Genomic DNA, 17,329 nt, shown 5'->3' with positions numbered 1-17,329 from the left:
ACCGTGATGACGGCGGAGGAGAAGAACACCGGCGAGCGTCGGGAAGGCCAAATTGGAGCTCAAAAGTAGTCGAGTGAAGGGTGGTGAGCTTCACGGGATCATGGCGAAGCTAGAGAAGGGGTTGTCATGGATCGGGAGGAGATGTGGTGGTCTGCCCACGGTGAGCAGAGAGGTTGCTGGAGAAGAACTCAAGCGGCGACGGTGGATTCGAAACTCAGTGTGGAAGGCGAGTGCCAGAGAGAGCGAAATGGAGGGAGGGGAAGCTACTGAGCATCTTAGACGAGCAAAGAAGGGTGGGGGAGGCAAGCGCGGCCGCGACGGCGGCGAGGTTGCGGCCGGGCAGAGCTCGGGAAGAGGCGGGGCAACGTGGAGTGCGCGGAAGAAGGCCAGAGGAGAGAAGCTAGGGCGGCGGGCGGCTTGGGGGCGGCGCGTGGGAGCTGCCAGAGCAGGAGGTGGTGCCGGCAGAGCTGCAGCGGCAGTGAGCGGCGGTGGCCTGCGACGGCAATCAGCTGCTGGCGGCTCGGCAACGGCGTGGTGCTCTCGGGGGAAGCCAGCGGGGAAGCGCTGAGGCGGTGGGCGAGCTCGGGGGCGACGCTTGGAGGCAAGGAGAAGCAGGCGGGGGGCCTCGGGTTGCACGGCATGGTGGCGCTGCTGCGCGGCAGAGGAGACAGAGGAAGAAGAAAGGGGGAGGGGGTGCCAGGGGCTGAGATGTAAACTCCAAAAACTCCAGGGACCTCAATGTAAGGTCAAGTTTTCTCACTGTTTTATACCTCAAATGAGAAAATGGTCAAAATAAAAGTTGTAGAACTTTTCAAACCCTACAACTTTTATTTAGGGTTCAAAACCAAAAACTCAAAGGATAGAACTTTATTTTAAAACCTTGGACTAATTTCAAACTTTTTAAAGTTTTTGTCCTTATTAGGGTAAATTTCATGTAACCTTGGACTTAATTGCATGTTTTCATGCAATGTAATGATGAATATTACTTTTACACTTTAACCCCTAGTAAAAATTGAAAGTTACATTTGTAATTCAAATATTTTGCATAAAAGGACTCATACTTTTGAAAAATTACACATAAGTCCTTATTTCCACGCATTCACTCAATTTCACTCAATTCAATACATACATTACACATTCTTTCCTAATATTTTACTATTTTGACCCCTAGGGTGTCACACCATCGGCCATCTTTCTTTTGCATAGTACGACGCTTGAAATCCACTCGGCATACCTGCACGGCCTGATGAATCCTGCTTCTAGCATTTTCTCCACCTCTTTCTTGACTTCTTCCATAACTTCAGTCTTCATTTGCCGCGCTCGCTGCTGAAATGGCTAAAATCCCTTCTTGAGAGGGAGCTGATGATCGACTATGCTCCTATCCAACCCAGCCATCTCCGTGTAATCCCAGGCGAAATAATCTGTGTACTCCTTCAGCAGAGCTATCATCGGCTCTCGTAGACACGGGCTTAACTTTTTGCTGATAAATGTTGGTCATGGCTTATCCCTAGGACCAATATCAACATCTTCAAGCTCGTCAGTTGATGTAAATGTAGTTCCATTGAAGTCAAATATGTTTCGGTGGCTCACCCGCGGGCCAACGGTCAGGTTGAGCGCGCCAACGGCTTGATTCTTGATGGATTGAAGAAAAGACTCTATGACGAGAATCGCACAAAGGGTGGCAAGTGGATCAATGAGATCTCATCAATAGTCTAGGGGCTTCGTACACAACCAAGCAAAGCCACAAGAAAGTCACCTTTCTTTCTTGTATACGGGTCTGAAGATATATTACAAGCTGATATGATGTGGAAGTCTCCACGACTGGAGATGTTTGAAGATGGCGAGGCTGACACTGCAAGACATCTTGAGCTTGACATAGCTGAGGAAATCCGATGCAATGTATTATTCCAGTCGGCCCGCTACTTACAAGGACTTCATCGTTACCACGACAGGAACGTTCAACAACACTCTTTCAACGTTGGAGATTTGGTTCTTCGACGAATCCAAGATGATACCGGGCTACACAAGCTAAACTCACAATGGGAAGGACCTTTCATTGTGCACAAGTTTATTGGCCCTGGATCTTATCACTTATAGTACCCTGATGGCCAGGAGGTACCAAATTCTTGGAATATCAAGCATCTATGTTATTTTCATCCTTGATCAACAGGGGACAGCTTCTATTAGGTGCCTGGAGATTGATACTTCTAGTACAACTCCGTCTTACTAGTTCACGACTGTTATTACGCGCAAGTTTGCTAAAGGGGCCTTTCTCACATATTTCCAGTAACTAATTACTAGTTTCCAACTAGTCTCTTGGGTTACTAAAGGGGCCTTGTGCTCATACTTCCAGTACAACTCCATTTTACTGGCTTACAATTGGTATTACGTGCAAGTTAGCTGAAGGGGCCTCGCTCCCATACTTTCAGTAAATAATTACTGGTTTCCGACTAATATTTTGGGTTACTGAAGGGGCCTTGCGCTCATATTTCCAGTACAACGCCATTTTACTGATTTAAGACTGGTACTTCACGCAAGTTTGCTAAAGGGGCCTCGCTCCCTTATTTCCAGTAACATGTTACTTGTTTTCGACTTCTACACTATGTTATTGAAGGGGCCTCGCTCCCATACCGAGAGGTAAACTAGTTTATGACTAATTCTATACCTGTTCGACTACTTCGACTAGTCATCCTTACTACAATCCTAGTCAGGATCGATTCCGACTAGATGGCTTCACTGACTATTCAAGACTCAGCGGCTACTTGCCCAATGCCTGGGCTCAAGGGCTAACGCCACTGACTGCTATGTATAATCTGTGATACTCATCTGGTCCCTTGGTTTGGGGGCTTGATAGGACAAGGCACTCAACGTGCCTCAAGGGACAACTGTCATGTTTCAACACTAGACGTTGTGAAATTACACGACAATACCCGATCCAAGAGGCTTTTTAAGATTTATCTTGGGTAGAAGTTTGTTAACCATTATTACCTAGAGGTCCTTTTTAGATATTGGCTCAGGGCACAAAGATTGATTTGAGAGGTAATTTTGGGTGTTTGTTGGGGATGTTATTTGTTCACCACTTTTTTCAGGGACTTCATCCCAAAAAAAGAGGTTTCCAAACTTACTACACCAATTTGCCCATGTTCACCATCGAATCTTTACTGTCATATATTGCATGTCACGATTCTTTGGATCCTTTATTCCAAAAACTTGGGGATTTGGATTCAAGGCTCGGGGGCTGTGGGATACGTGTCATCAGCGACTTCTTTTTCAAATCTGCTGGAAGATAAGGATAGAAGACTCAAGATTAAATTGACCCTCAGCCTGATTCTACGAGTCAATCTAAGGCTCAGGGGCTACTCGATATGGAGTGCGAGTTTAATCGCACCCCATATAAAGAAGACTGGACAACTATTCGAGACAAGAGCACCACACAGCCTCGATGCAGCCAAGGAAATACTCGGAGGACACCTTCAAGATGAAGTTTGGGAGAACTCGAAGACGCCTTTAGAAGTACTCGGACGCATGCAGTACTCGGCTATGAAGAGCTCGAGGGCTTGCAGACCTGGGCACGTGGGACTATCCATGTGGCACGCTTCTCCTAGGATACGGGAAGGGACATGGCCCACGCCCTACATCTGTTGTAACTACTCGTACAGTAGTGAAACTAGTCGGACATGGTAAGAAACTACCCGAGAAGTACTCGGGTAGGACTCCTAGGCTTGCACCCAACTAGGACTTCCATGTAAACTTGTCCCCCCGGACTATATAAGGGCGGACAGGGGCACCCTTGGGGACAATCACCATCAAAGGCAATACAAACCACATAGGGCGTAGGGTATTACGCTCTCAGTGGCCCAAACCTATCTAAACATTGTATTCCTTTGCACCTTCGAGTTCCTAATTTCGGCGACACCCTACCTATAATGAAACGAACCGGATTCCCAAATCGAGGAATCCGACTCCCTGTATCATTGTGATAGTCCCTGGATCTAGTGCTATCACATACAGAACTCATTCCAGATATAATATCATAGTCATACTCAGATTAAGATCAAACATGGGTTTAATTATTACATAAATCCATAGGATTTGTAGTACGGAATTTATTACAAGCCTCTCAGCTAAAGCGGTTCAGACAGAAATCGTAAAGCGGTAACTAGTCTTCGGGCCGTCCTTCAGCTTCTGGACCCTTCTCCACAGGTGACTCGAGCGTAGCACGGGCTTCAGTCGTATCAACCGTCATCGTTGGGGTCGAACTCCAGATCGGATCCTGCATTGTACTAGGCTATCCCCAAGGAATGGGATAGGTTCACGTCACCATCCGAATGCAAGCTTTATTGTGGTCTATACTACGGATATAACAAAGCTCAAGAGGTAAACCTAAGGTTTTCCTATGCATGCAATATATATATATATATATATATATATATGTATACACACCTCTTCCATTCTCGACTCGGGCCCTTCCGGCATTCTGAACTCCCGGTCAACGCACACCTTCCAAACCACCAAGTCGATGCGAGAACTCCCTCTCCTCGCATCTCAACTGCCCCTGGCAGGAAGTCATTCTAGAGGGAGGTAGAAGTCATGAGTAACACTAACTAATAAGAGCAACAGAGGAGTAGGGATGTCCATGACCGAGGACGCGTCTATATGTATAGTTTACACCCTGCAGGGGTTGTACACCTAGACCCACTCGAATCGACACTAGCCGGAGATCAGCCGACTAATATACGAAACACCGGTCTACTGAAACAGAACTAGGAGCCATGGCACCATCCGACTTTCCCAGGTCTTGGGCGCATCCTCCCATAGGAGGTCGCCCCGGGACTGTGAAGCCTCCCATGCATCTCGGGGATACGTGAGGCTAGCACCTCCTTCCCCTGCACTGATACTCGATCCTCCCACTGGCTTGGCACCACGCTTGCTAACCCCGGACCGGGCCCACCCTCATAATGGGTAAGTGGTGTGCACGCTTAACAAATTCCCACAAGTCATAGTTACTCTCACTCGGTCCTTAACTGCTGAAGTGGGCATCTTCGTCAAAAGCGTCTCCACCACAGTGGTCCGCAACTGCACCCTTAACGGGTGCCTCCAACACCTCATCCTCGTAAGCAAAAACTATACCTGCCACAGGTACTCCGTAGGGTGCGCCAAGATACACACCCCAAGCCCTCGATCCACGATCGAGTTAGGTTTGCCCACTCTCGGCTAAAGCCCTAAACACCAACTCCTGAATATCATAACTTCACACACGCCAAGACTATCCATCCATTCCCACACATACACATTCAAGGATTGACAAGGCATTTCATATAATAAACAAGCGAGATAGGATTGCAAGGAGGATGGGTACATAAAATAGGCCATGCAGGTTCATCTCGATAAAATTACACACATAGCGATAGCAATTCTAATCAAGCAATGCCTAATAGGTATTCAAATCGTAGATGGGCGTGAACCTGGCGTCTCTTTGAAGTCCTCCTGGGCTTCCAGGTAGTCCTGGCCGTCGGTCAACTCCTCGTAGTCGGGTCCTATTCGAAAATACGGGTAAGAGTAGGGACCAAAGTGCAAAAAATCACAAAACTCTTCAAATAAGATTCAAATCACCACAAAACCTACTTTAACGGGTGGTTTATGATTTTTGAGGAATTATGGAACTAGTTTCATAATTTTCGGAGGTCCGGTCGATTTATTATGAATTTTATAAGGGTAAATCTATTTCTGAAATTAGTAAAAGGATTATGGAAAAGAACAGAGTCATCAGTGACACATGGTAGCACCAGAGCGTGCCACGTGGCATGCTGACGTTAGCATGACGTCACCAGTGGGGTTAGGGCTTGCTAACGTCAGCAGTGGGCCCTGCTGGTGGGGCTTGTCAACGGTCAACGGGTCAATGGGTCAATGGGTCAATGGATCCCACTGGTCAGCCTCACCCCGAGGATGACAGGTGGGGCCCCGCCTGACGGGCCGGGAAGAAAAGAAAAGAAAAGAAAAGAAAAGGAAAAGGCGTCGTTCGGTTTTGGGCCAAAAGAGGTGATGGGCCGGCTCGAGGCCCAACTAGGCTTGGCTTAGGCTTCATGGATCAGCTCGGCCTACGGCTCAACAGGCCGGCCCGGGTCTATGGCCTGGCTACGCGCTGTGGGCCGGCTCGGCCTAACAGGCCGGCCCACGGTCGGCTTCCCTCTCTCTCCCTCTAACATCACGGGCCCAGGGGGCAGCGCCTCAAGCTTCCCCCGACAGGCGGGGCCCGTGTGTCGGTCACTCACCGGATCTGGTGTGGCCGCCAGATCCGGTGCGACTCGGGCCAACATGGCCCTGTGTGTGTGTGTGCCAGGGTGTGTGCATGTGTGGACGCCCGAAGGGTGCTCGGGAAAGGCCTCAGAGGCTTGGCCGCGATGCGAACGCGACGTCGCGGCCACGTCGCGGGGTCGCCGCACACGGCGAGGCCGTGGCGCGGGCACGGCGAGGCTGGGGCGCGGGCATGGCGAGGCTGGGGTGTGGCGCACGGTCAGCGGGGGCGTGGCCGGGTCTCGTGGCACGGGTGCACACGCACGCGCGCGGGACCTGGCGTCCCAGGGCCGCGGCGTGGCCGTGCCGTGCGCGGGGCACCGGCATCCCGGGCCCGCGGCACGACGCGGCGGCGAAGGGCGACGGCGAGTGTGGCTCGCTAGGCGGCGCGACGGGCTCCTGCACAAGAGTGGCACCAAGGCCGGACGGGGAGAGGTGATCCTAAGGCTGGACTACGGAAGGTTTATCGGCATCGCCGGCAGCAGGGGGAAAGGAAGGGAGAGAGTGGCGGCAGCGCTCACCTAAGGCTCGCTGGCGGGAGACCTGAAGCGGTGGCGGGTCGAGGCAGGCAGGTCGGTGCTGTGCAGGGTCAGCGGCAGTATCGGGGTCGTCATACGGGCGCAGGCGTGGTGGAGCTCCGGTGCAGCGACGGCCTTCTCCTCCTCGCGCAGCTCCTCCTTCTCCTGCTCTCCTGCTGGTGCGGCGGCAGCAAAAGGGGAACAGGAGGAGCAGTGGCTAGGGTTTGGGGGAGCAGCCTCGGGGTTCTTAAGGAGCGGCCCTAGGGTTTGCGGCGTGGGCCCGGACACCGAGGGCGGCGATGCCCGGCGTCCGTGCCACGGCCACGCGGCGTGCATCCGGCGGCTGCGGCGCGGGGTTAGGGTTTGCGGCGCGGGCGGTTACGGCGGGTTGTCGCAGATTGGGGCGGCACGCGGGCTGGCGGGTGACGCGAGCAAGCGGGGTCGGGGCGGAAGGGAAATGGGAAAAGGGAGGCGTGGCGGTTACGGCCTCGGTCACGGAGCGGGTGAGCGGCGGAGGTGAGCGAGTGGAGGCTAGGGTCGCGGGCGACTACGGGAGGAAGGGGAAGCTAACGGGTGGGTCCCACCTGTCAGCTGCCCCGGGAGAAGGTGAAGGGGCGCACGCGGGTGCGGCCGGTGGCGGTGGGCTGGGCCGTGGCCTACGGCCGTGCCGCATGGGCTGTGCTTCGCGGGGAAAAGAAAGAGGAAGCTGGGCCGTGCTCGCAGGCTGGTGGGCTGTGCATATGGGTTTCGGCCCACGGGGTTTAAGGGAATAGGTTTTTTGATTTGAATTTGGTTGGCCCAATCAAATTCAAATCCCACACAATTAAAGCAGCAAATTTGAAAATCCAATCAAGTAAAATCCATCAACACCTTCTAACCAAGGTAATTAGCAAAAAGTTTTTGAAATTCATAATTTTTGCTATCTAAACACTCTAAGGCACAAACATGGAATGTTACATATAAACTCACCATCTCGGGGGTATCCCTCAGTGGGCGTGGCGGTAAAACACCGACAGGTCCAAGCTGCTCTTAACCGTGAGCATGGCTGATATATCAGTTTTTACTCTGCAGAGGTTGTACACTTTACCCACAACTCGTGTTTCCCTTATTACCCAGGTTTGCAAGGCCCGTAAACACTTTTGAGGTGAGTGGCAGGGATTCACTAACTTATGACAATCCGCTAAAGTTTCAAGTCAAAGCGGTCATAACTCTCCCTAGTGACGCAGATGCCTTAACCAGGATCATATCATACCCTCAAGAGGACCGAGCTATACCCCGATGATGCAACCCCTTTTGCCCTTTTGATAAGATTATCGTAAGCTAAAGTTTGTAATTAATTAGCAAAGCCCAGAGCCATGTAGTATTATGGTTGAACTGTTTTCCTGGGTGGTTCTCCATATTCCAATTAATGCAATGATCTTAAAGTTATCACCATAAAAGTATTCTAGAATATGAAGTAAAACAAGTGTAGCATAGTTTCCAAGTAAAAGCAACTAGCATAGCTACAACATAAGGTAAACAACCCAGGTTTGATCAAGGAAATTCAAAAGAAACTAGGCATATCCTTAGTTTGGGATCCAACATATTGTAGACACAGCATGCATATAAAGTAAATGTGTGTATTTAGAAAGTTATTAAGATCGGAATGTGATCAAGGACCACTTGCCTTCTTTAATGTATTACTGCTGCTCAGGAGCATCTTCAAAGCATTGCGATCCTCGAACTGCGCACCATCTATCGCAACACACAAGCACATACAATCAAGCAAATAAAATAAATAAGAAACAATATACCAAACAATATAAGTAGAGAAAAACAACATTATAAAGCTATTGTACACGTCGCAAGGGTCGCATGAGCGTGAGAATCGATCAAAACGGAGTTTAAACGAAGAAGTCATGGCTTAAATATGATTCCAGGGGCTTATTTGTAAAAGATTTGAAACTAGAAGGGCTCTGAACAAAGAAACCGAGGGCTAAAGCATAAATAAACCTTAGATCTATGGTTTAGATTGATAAACAAAGGGGCTAGGGATGGCGGGTTCTATTTTTGAAAAAGGTAGGGGCTAAAATAGAAGAAAAAGGATATGTTTGTGAATATTTTTGAACTGCCGTGGATCGTGGATTGATTCTAATAAATCTGAGGGTTTCTTTTGCAAAAACACCTAGGGTTTGTCCGGTATGGGTCCTGTTGACTTGGGTTAGATTGGATCTGGGCTATCCGATCTAGATCAGACGGTGGGCGGTGGCCGAGGCGGCATGGGCGGCGGTGTTGGCGCGGCGGGCGGCGGCGCACGGCGGCGGTCTTTCCAAACTTGGTTGAAAATAGCCGTCCAGGCTCAGTTTCAAGCGCGGGTTGCACGTAATGAACAAGGGCACTACGGGGAACGCATCTAGGGATCGGAACGGCGAGATGGGGACCGCAGTGGGCTGCCCAGAGTGAGCGCGGCAAGGCAGCGACGGGGAGCAATTGCGCGCATGGAAAGACGGGGAGAAGAGGGGAAAAGGGCCGGTGGCGATGCTCACCTCCACGCGAAGCTTCGACAGTGGGTGAGGGCGACAGAGCGGCGGCAGAGCTGCAAGACGGCGGCGCTCTCAAGCTTGGCGGCGAAGGCGGCGGCGTGGGCTAGGGCTGCGAGGTGAGGGGCGGTGGCTGCGACTTCGATGGGACCAAGGGCACGGGGGCCGCGCCTTAAATAGGGGCCGACGAGGAGACCTCGATGTGCAGGCCTACGGTGGCACAGGGGCGGCATGCCGCGGCTGGAATCGGGGTCGAACCCAAGTCTGGCTCGAGGTAGGGGGTGAACCCGACCGGCGGAGCCCGCTTGGCGGTGAGGGAGTAAGGGAGAGAAGAGGAGGGGGAAGCGGACTGAGCTGCTGGGTAGGGAAACGGAGGCGGAGGAGGCCGATTGGATTGGGCCTTGCGGGAGGATGGAAAGGGGAAGGGAAAGGCTAGCCTGGGCCGGGCCGCGCGGGAAAAAGAGAAGGAAGGAAGAGAAGGGGAATGGGCCAGGCCAAAAGAGAAAGAGAGAGAGAGAGAGAGAAAAAGAAAAGAAATGTATTCAAATGCATTTGAATTTTAATTTGAAATTTAAATTCAAATGGAAGACAAGAAATAAAACAATGCAATGTGATGAGGACATCACTTCTTTGGATGCACACAACACTCCGCTGAACATTCGAGGTCCAATCACTAGAGTTCGTGCGAGACAATTGAATTTATAGGTGAGCTCGTTCCTAAAAACTTCCTCTTATGATCTTGAGAATAGATTACTACCTAATGATTATATTTTGATTAGGAATGAAGGAGAGGACCAGGGGATGCATGGAGAGGAGCTTGGTGTTGGACAAGGCTAGCAAAGGACGTCCAAGACAATCGGAGTCCAGGAGTAGTCTGTCTTAGATTGGAAACCCAGACCATATACGGAGTCCAATTTTGACGTTGCATATATGGTTGGAAAGATATTTTCATAGAGCTTCGAATGGCACTGGTCCCATGACCAAATGATACCTGAGTCAACGGGAATCATTAAATCAAGTGGACATCCAGAATCTATCTCGGTGCTGCATCGCCGTCTATTGGGCTGTTGGCCCGTGTATCGTATTGGAGCCCATTAGGGGTGTGTCCAGGGGTCCTGCACTACACACCAAAAATCACACTCAATAGAGCTAGCATGCAAAAGTTATGCTCAAACTACCCTTTTGTTAAACTTTAAAATAACTCAAAAAGCATTTAGTTTTAAACCAAACTTTAGTAACAAAAGTAGTCGAGTTCAACTTCTAGAGTACAACAAAACTAGTTTGACAATTTTTGGATTTTTCTACGAATTCCTATGGATTTCACAATTGGGCAGATTTGAATTAGAGAGGGGATACTGCTTTCCTACAGATAGGCCCTTGGAAACATTTGAATTGTTACAAATAGGTCATTGGCCGGGTGTTACAGAGGGGGCAGATCGACGGCGACCAAATCCGGTGAGGGGGCTCACCGGCGGCGAGGGGCGAGTGAGGGGAAATGTTCAGGGACTCACGCGGTCTCGGGGGTGGCCGGTGTCGGGGAAGAGAGGGGCCGAGGCAGCGTAACGACGACAAACAGGGGCGGACGGCGGAGGTCCGAGGGATGTCGTCAATGTTCCGGTGACCGGAGGGCAGGAGGGCGGTGGGGAAGTGGCTAGACAGCTTCCACGTGATGATGTGGTGCTGGTGGTGTGCTTGGCTGGGGCTAGGGAGCAGTGGATCGCCGGGACGACGGCGAGGCCGAGCGGCAGCGGGAGCTCGAACTCCCCGGCATAGCAGTCCGGTCGTTCTGGTGCAGGAGAGCGAAATTGGACGGGTTGGTGAGCTTTAGTGGGTGACGAGGATGCTGTTTGTTCACTAGATCGGTGAGGGGAAATGGCGTGGGCGGCTGACTACGGCGGCTAGAGGTTGCGGCGGAGGTCCGGTGAGGTGCGGTGGTTGGGAAAGGAAATGGCAGTGGGAATGTGGGTGCGAGAACATAAGAGGGAGTGCATTGGGAGCTCCAGGATGCTCTTCAAGTTGAGGAGAGGGCACAACAAGCGAGAGCTGGTGTGACACTCAGGTAATTAGTATGGTCACACCTTAAATTTGAGTATGTTGTGTGCAAAATGTGGTGAAAGCATGTTTAAAAATTTAAATGCTAAGAAAAAGGGTTGGTTTTATATAATTAAAAACTAATAAAGGTCCTTAGTGTTAAATCGTATATATAGGTGAAACTACACATTGGATGTATATGTAGTGTAGTTTTTAAATAGGATTTCTATAAAGTTTAGAAACTTTGCTAAGTTTTATACTAACTCCAAATCCATAGCTCTTCTATGGATGAACCTTAAAGCAAAGTTGTACATTTTGAAAAACACTACATTTTTGCTTTTGGGCCCATCTTCATTTGAGCTCTGGTATGAAAGTTACTTGAGCATTACACTGGGGTCCCTGTATTTCTGAAATTGGCAACTAGGTCCTCCTTCATCTACCTCTCTCCCCCTCTCCTCTGTTTCTCTGCCGCGCGCCGCCGCCGCTCTGCCGCCCATGTGCCGTGCACCTCCCCGCTCTAGAGCCGCCCTGAGGCAGGCCACGTGCCGCCCCAGCACCTGCCCCGCCGCTCCCGGCCCCGCACTGGCTTCTCCTTGCCTTACCACGTCGCCCACTGTCTGCCCAAGCTGCTCCTCGCCGCCGCTTGCCGTCGCAGCAACCCCAGCGCCACCTCCTACTTCCCGGCGATCCCACGCATCACTCCCCTGCCTTGCCGCCGCCCTCCCGACCTTGTGATGTCTCGCCCCTGCGTCTCCCAAGTCGCACTGCCGCTACCCGAGCTTCGCCGTGCCGCCACGCGCGTTGCCGGCGTGCCAGCTCCTGCTTCAGCTCGGCCACATCTTGTTCTAGATTCTGAGCACATCCTGGAACCCCTAGCACACTCATTCTTGCATTGCACACACACATTTTCGCTCAATTTCTCTTGCTCCGACTACCGCTCCCACCGGACCTCCGCCGCGCCTCCTGACCACCGTCGACCGACGCCCACACCACCCCCGAACCCCAATCCAGTGCAACCAGAGCTCCGCCGTGACCCGCTGGTGCTCCTTAGCCCCTCCAATTTTGTTTTCCCGCATCCTAGCACCATTCCCCACAGCACCGGTGAGCTTCCAGCTCCGCCGCCGCTCGGTCTCCCGTCGACCTGCCGGTACAAGGCCTCTCCACCCCGACCAAAGGCACCATCAGCACCACATCATCCCCCTGAAGCGATCCCGCCACTCCTTCACTGCCCTCCGTCGCCCTAGCCTGCAGAACACCGGCCGCCATCGCCGCTGGTAAGAATTCCGACGTCCACCCCACCGTCGAGCACCACCCTCCGCCCTGTCTCCGACCAAATTGAGTACGGGAATAGCATCCCCACCCTCTCCCGGTGCTCATGCGCGCCTTGTCCCTCCATGTTCACCGGCCCCTCGCCAGGACCGCGAGCACCCTGACACGGCCACCGCAATCCATCGCCGCCAGCCATGCTTCATCGCTTGTCTTGGTGCACATCACCCACCCGTGAACACAGTGGATAACATAGGTCACGTGGACCAGATCATGCCCGGCCAAACCATCGCCGCCGGCGAGAACACGCCGGCCGAACGTCGCGGCTGTCGTCTTCCCTCGGCAAGGACCCATGTGTAATTTAGATTGCTATTCTAAGGGCCTAGGTGCAAGAACCCAAGGGCCTCCCTGTGAACTCTTTTGTTATTTCATGTGTACAAAGCACCTAGCTTGTAAAATTCATAAGAATGTGTAGAAAAATCCAAAAATTACCAAACTAGTTTTGTTAGAAACTAGAAATCAAGATCTACAACTTTTGTTAATAAAGTTTGGTATGAAACTAACTGCATTTTGATCTATCTCAAATTCAAAGTAAAAGAGTGTCTTATACATAGCTTTTGCATACTAACTTATTTTCTTATGATTTTTGGTATGTAGCTTCTTTAGGTCATGTGTGAGCTTGTGTAAAAGTTTCAAGCTTAGTATTGTTTTGTAGTTTAAGTTCTTTTGAACTTGGGCAACTTAAATTTGAAATAGTTTGAATTTAATTAAGCATGTTCCTAAGACTTCTATGATTAGATCTTTTTACCATAACTTAATAGGTTGATAATTAGTTCATAATTAAATTTTCAACACTTTATAGTTCTATTTACTCAGGATTTGAATTCAAACTTAAAGTTTGAATTCAAATTCAAATGTTTTAGTTTCTGTTTCCAGAAAATTATGAAAAATTTACCATAAGCTTATTTATTGAAAATAAACTTAACCACAAAAATTCAAGGTCAGAATCTTATCAGTTTTTAAATAAAAAAATTAAATTGGTCGAATTACTTTAAAGTAATTCCAATAAAATGAGTTTATGTGCACTAATTTAAAATATAGATAGTAATTTAAAATCCCACCCCCTTGTTACATGAGTTTATGTGCACTAATTTATTGGATTGCAACTTTATAGTGAAATAAAAACCTTAATTCAAGCACCATCTCACTTAAATCCTTGCATACCATGTAGAATCGACGACGCTCAACGACGGAGACTACGAGCTAGTCTTGGAACAAGACCAAGGGTTTTCTGAAGAACCAACAAACGTCGCCGAGACTCTAACTGAAGCCCCAAACCAAAGTTCGGAAGTCTCTGACACTCCTGCCCCCAACCCCACTCAAGAAGGCAAGCCCCGATGCATACCCAGTATTTCAATTTATTACCATTTTACTTATATATTATATATCTTGCATTACGTCTAGGAGTTGAAATGAAACCCTAGTTGCATAAATCCTAGGAAGCCAATGTATTGTACCCGAGTCCTTATCGCATAGACGCTCTGCTAAATAGGACCGGTAAAAGTCGAGTTATTTCCTGTCACTCGTGCGATATAGGAGTTGCATGTTTACTATTCTGCAATCACTATAAGGATAATGGACAGGGTCATGTGCAGTATCATGACCTGAAGGTTTACCCTGTCTATTTTGATAAAAGTTGTTAAGGTCGCAGTGTGTGGTAGTGGTGGCTAAGCGTTTGAAAGTACTAGCCACATGCCGCGAAATATGGTAAAGCGGCAAGCCTAGTAACCGATCGGCCCGGCAAGTGGACATACCTCCCACCACTTGTAATTTGGTTTTTCTCACACACCGACGTGCGGGAGTACGATCCACACAGCGGACAGGAGTACGGTCATGTAGTCGCGCTACAAGCGTATGTCCTGCACAATTGGTGTGCGTACGGTCCTACAGTCGCTTGTGGTGGCCCTGTTCCACAACCCGGAATGAAAGGTAAACGGTTGCTTCGGAACGATCTTTGGATGTTCCAAGCGTGTGAGTTAGGTTTACCTTGCAAGGGTGAAATTCGATTCAGAATCGTGCGTCTCTCGCGGAAATTGAGACTGCTTAATCCTTCTGCCACATAGAGTAAGAAGTGTAACTCTTGATGGAATAATCTTATTGAATATTAATCTCTACCTTGCTTGCCTAGTGTAGGTGCTTACCTAAAATGGTTAATCAAGTAGAATTTGAAAACTAAAATTTGAAAGTAGATCATACTCTTTGTTGCTTTTTAGCTGAAATTAAACCCAGAACCTTCTCAATGCCTTTATGAGTCTAGTTACCTGGCTAAGTATACCACGAAGCGGGTAAGTCTTGCTGGGTATTAGTATACTCAGTCTTGCTAGTCTATCTTTCAGGTATGACCTTCGAGAACCCCACGGATAGTTCTGCATGGCCAACTTCTGTTCTGTATGGCTGGTCCGTGGAATAGGATCCGTCCCCGGCTGGCAGTGACCCTCCTGAGTGACACCAAGCTTTGGGCTGAGCATGGTGTCAACGTTCGCGATGTGTGTAGTCTCATGTTTATTCTCCTTCCGCTATAAACCTGGACAAGCTATTTAGCTTGTCGTTTTAAACACGGTTTGTATAAGTTTACATTAAGTTTGAAAAGGGTTTGTAATAATATTTATGTTTCTGTAAATTAAAAGTTGATAAGCTGTGCTGTGATTGTAAACTTGCCTTCGTGCGAGGTAAACCTGCCTTGATCCTGTTGAACCGTGGTTGTATCGGGCGGAGACTCGACAGACCAATGAATTGTTCCGTTTGAAGTGCGTTGAGTTATTATCAGTTGTATAGCGATGACTAGCGCACTTGAGCCGGAATAATTCAGACGATTCTGCCACAGCTGGTATCAGAGCTGTAGGTTTACTCTTCCGACTGCAGTAGTTCTTAAAAAGTATTTCAGGATAAAATTGGCCACACAAATGAATTTACAACGTACATTGAATCCGTTAAGGCTGTGCTTAGATCATGAAGCCCTAGGGACTTACAAGGGAATTATCAGGTGGCTGCTAGTATATGTATATATATATAGATAGCTCTGACTTGCAGCACTACTTCCTGTCAAAACTTAAATTTATGTACAACTTAACTTTACTTTTTGTAACGATACCTTCGGTGGTAAGGTAAGAAGGTAAGGATCCTCAGCTAACTGGGGAGTTAGCCTTCCTGTCGGTGATGCGAACCGAACGCTGTTTCTCAAGCAGTGGCCTACTTGAGATGCTGCCAATATATCAACTTAGGTTGGTTATATTGGGAGTATATGGTTCGGCGCAAGGTATGGCGATCGCTGTTCATACCACCACATTTTGCGGTACCCCCGTGAATACGTTGTTCTAACAACGTATGTTAACGTTGTCTGTACGGCGGTAATAGTGCAGATGCTGTTTCTATAGCAAATAGTACTGCTTGGGAACGCTTTCATGTCGTGCTACCATGAAAGGTTCATGTTATATATATGTGGTTTTCTGTAGGTACACTAACCACGATTAAGACTTTAGGATGAATAGGATTTATCGACTAGTTATTAGAGAGAGTCGTATGTGTTTTGCCACCGAAATTAACCGTGTAAGTCCGAAAATATTCGGTAGTTGTTTTGGTTGCGAGGACGGATAGTATGTGTATGCATAATTCATCATTAAATAAGTGAATGCATGATATGGGTTGTTCTTTTAAGATGCATAGAGTGTTGTCTACCTTTAGGATGGGTTAATAGGATTTTTGTAGTAGCTCTAAGTTAAGTACCTTAAGCATCCATCTGATTTCCAGTCTTTGCTGTTATCAAAATCAATCGTTTCGTTCCGTTTACCTTGTGAGTTCTCAATCGGGTAAACATATCTCACCATTTGCATTCTTGTTGCAGATGGCAGCCCCTTCAAACGTCTTCTGGGATCCGGCAGGGCATCTCCACACAAATGCCTTGCATTGGAAGGGTTTTCCTCATCTTCTTTGGGAATCATTACGTTCGTTCTGTTATATCAAACCCCCACAGTATGACGCAGTGGAATACCAGAAAGAAGGTGTTCGTCGATGTCGAGTCAGGATGACTATTCCACAACATCCCTTCCGCTCCCAATGGCAACCTATCGAAGTTGACGTGGTAGGTTATCGGATAGTTGATACGATTGAGGGAGCAGCTCTGGAAGCCATGTACCTTTTTCTGCAACCAGCATCCAAGGGAAGTTGCAGGACAGCCTATCGGTCTATTCCCTACAATAGATCCCAACGATCCTGAGTGGAATCTCAAGGTAGTCCCTGAAAGTCACAGGTTGGAAGGCTCAACGGAAGAAGCGCTTCAGGGTACTATGCAGTTCATGAATGTTCAGCATCATTATCAACTTCTCCTACGTCGCGGTATAGGTCAGTTGATCAACATCGCGCAAGGTCACTTTAGGAATACTGACCGACAAGTCACCCAGATTGTGCAGCTTCAAGCCTTGGTGACAGAGAAAGATGAAATCATCGCTGCTCGAGAGGAGACTATTCATCACCGGGAAGATCAACTCAACGAGTGTGACGCAATGATCACCCAACGCAACACGATCATTGAGTTTCTCCAGGAACAAATCCATGACCTCATCCTTGAGGTTGATGATGCTCAAGCCCAAATTAATGAACTCCAACAGCAGCCAGCACCTCTTGCTGTACCAGCACCCGAAGCCG

This window comes from Panicum hallii, unplaced genomic scaffold (assembly GCF_002211085.1).
Source record: "Panicum hallii strain FIL2 unplaced genomic scaffold, PHallii_v3.1 scaffold_27, whole genome shotgun sequence".
NCBI lineage: Eukaryota > Viridiplantae > Streptophyta > Magnoliopsida > Poales > Poaceae > Panicum > Panicum hallii.
Note: the sequence above shows the minus strand (reverse complement) of the source record.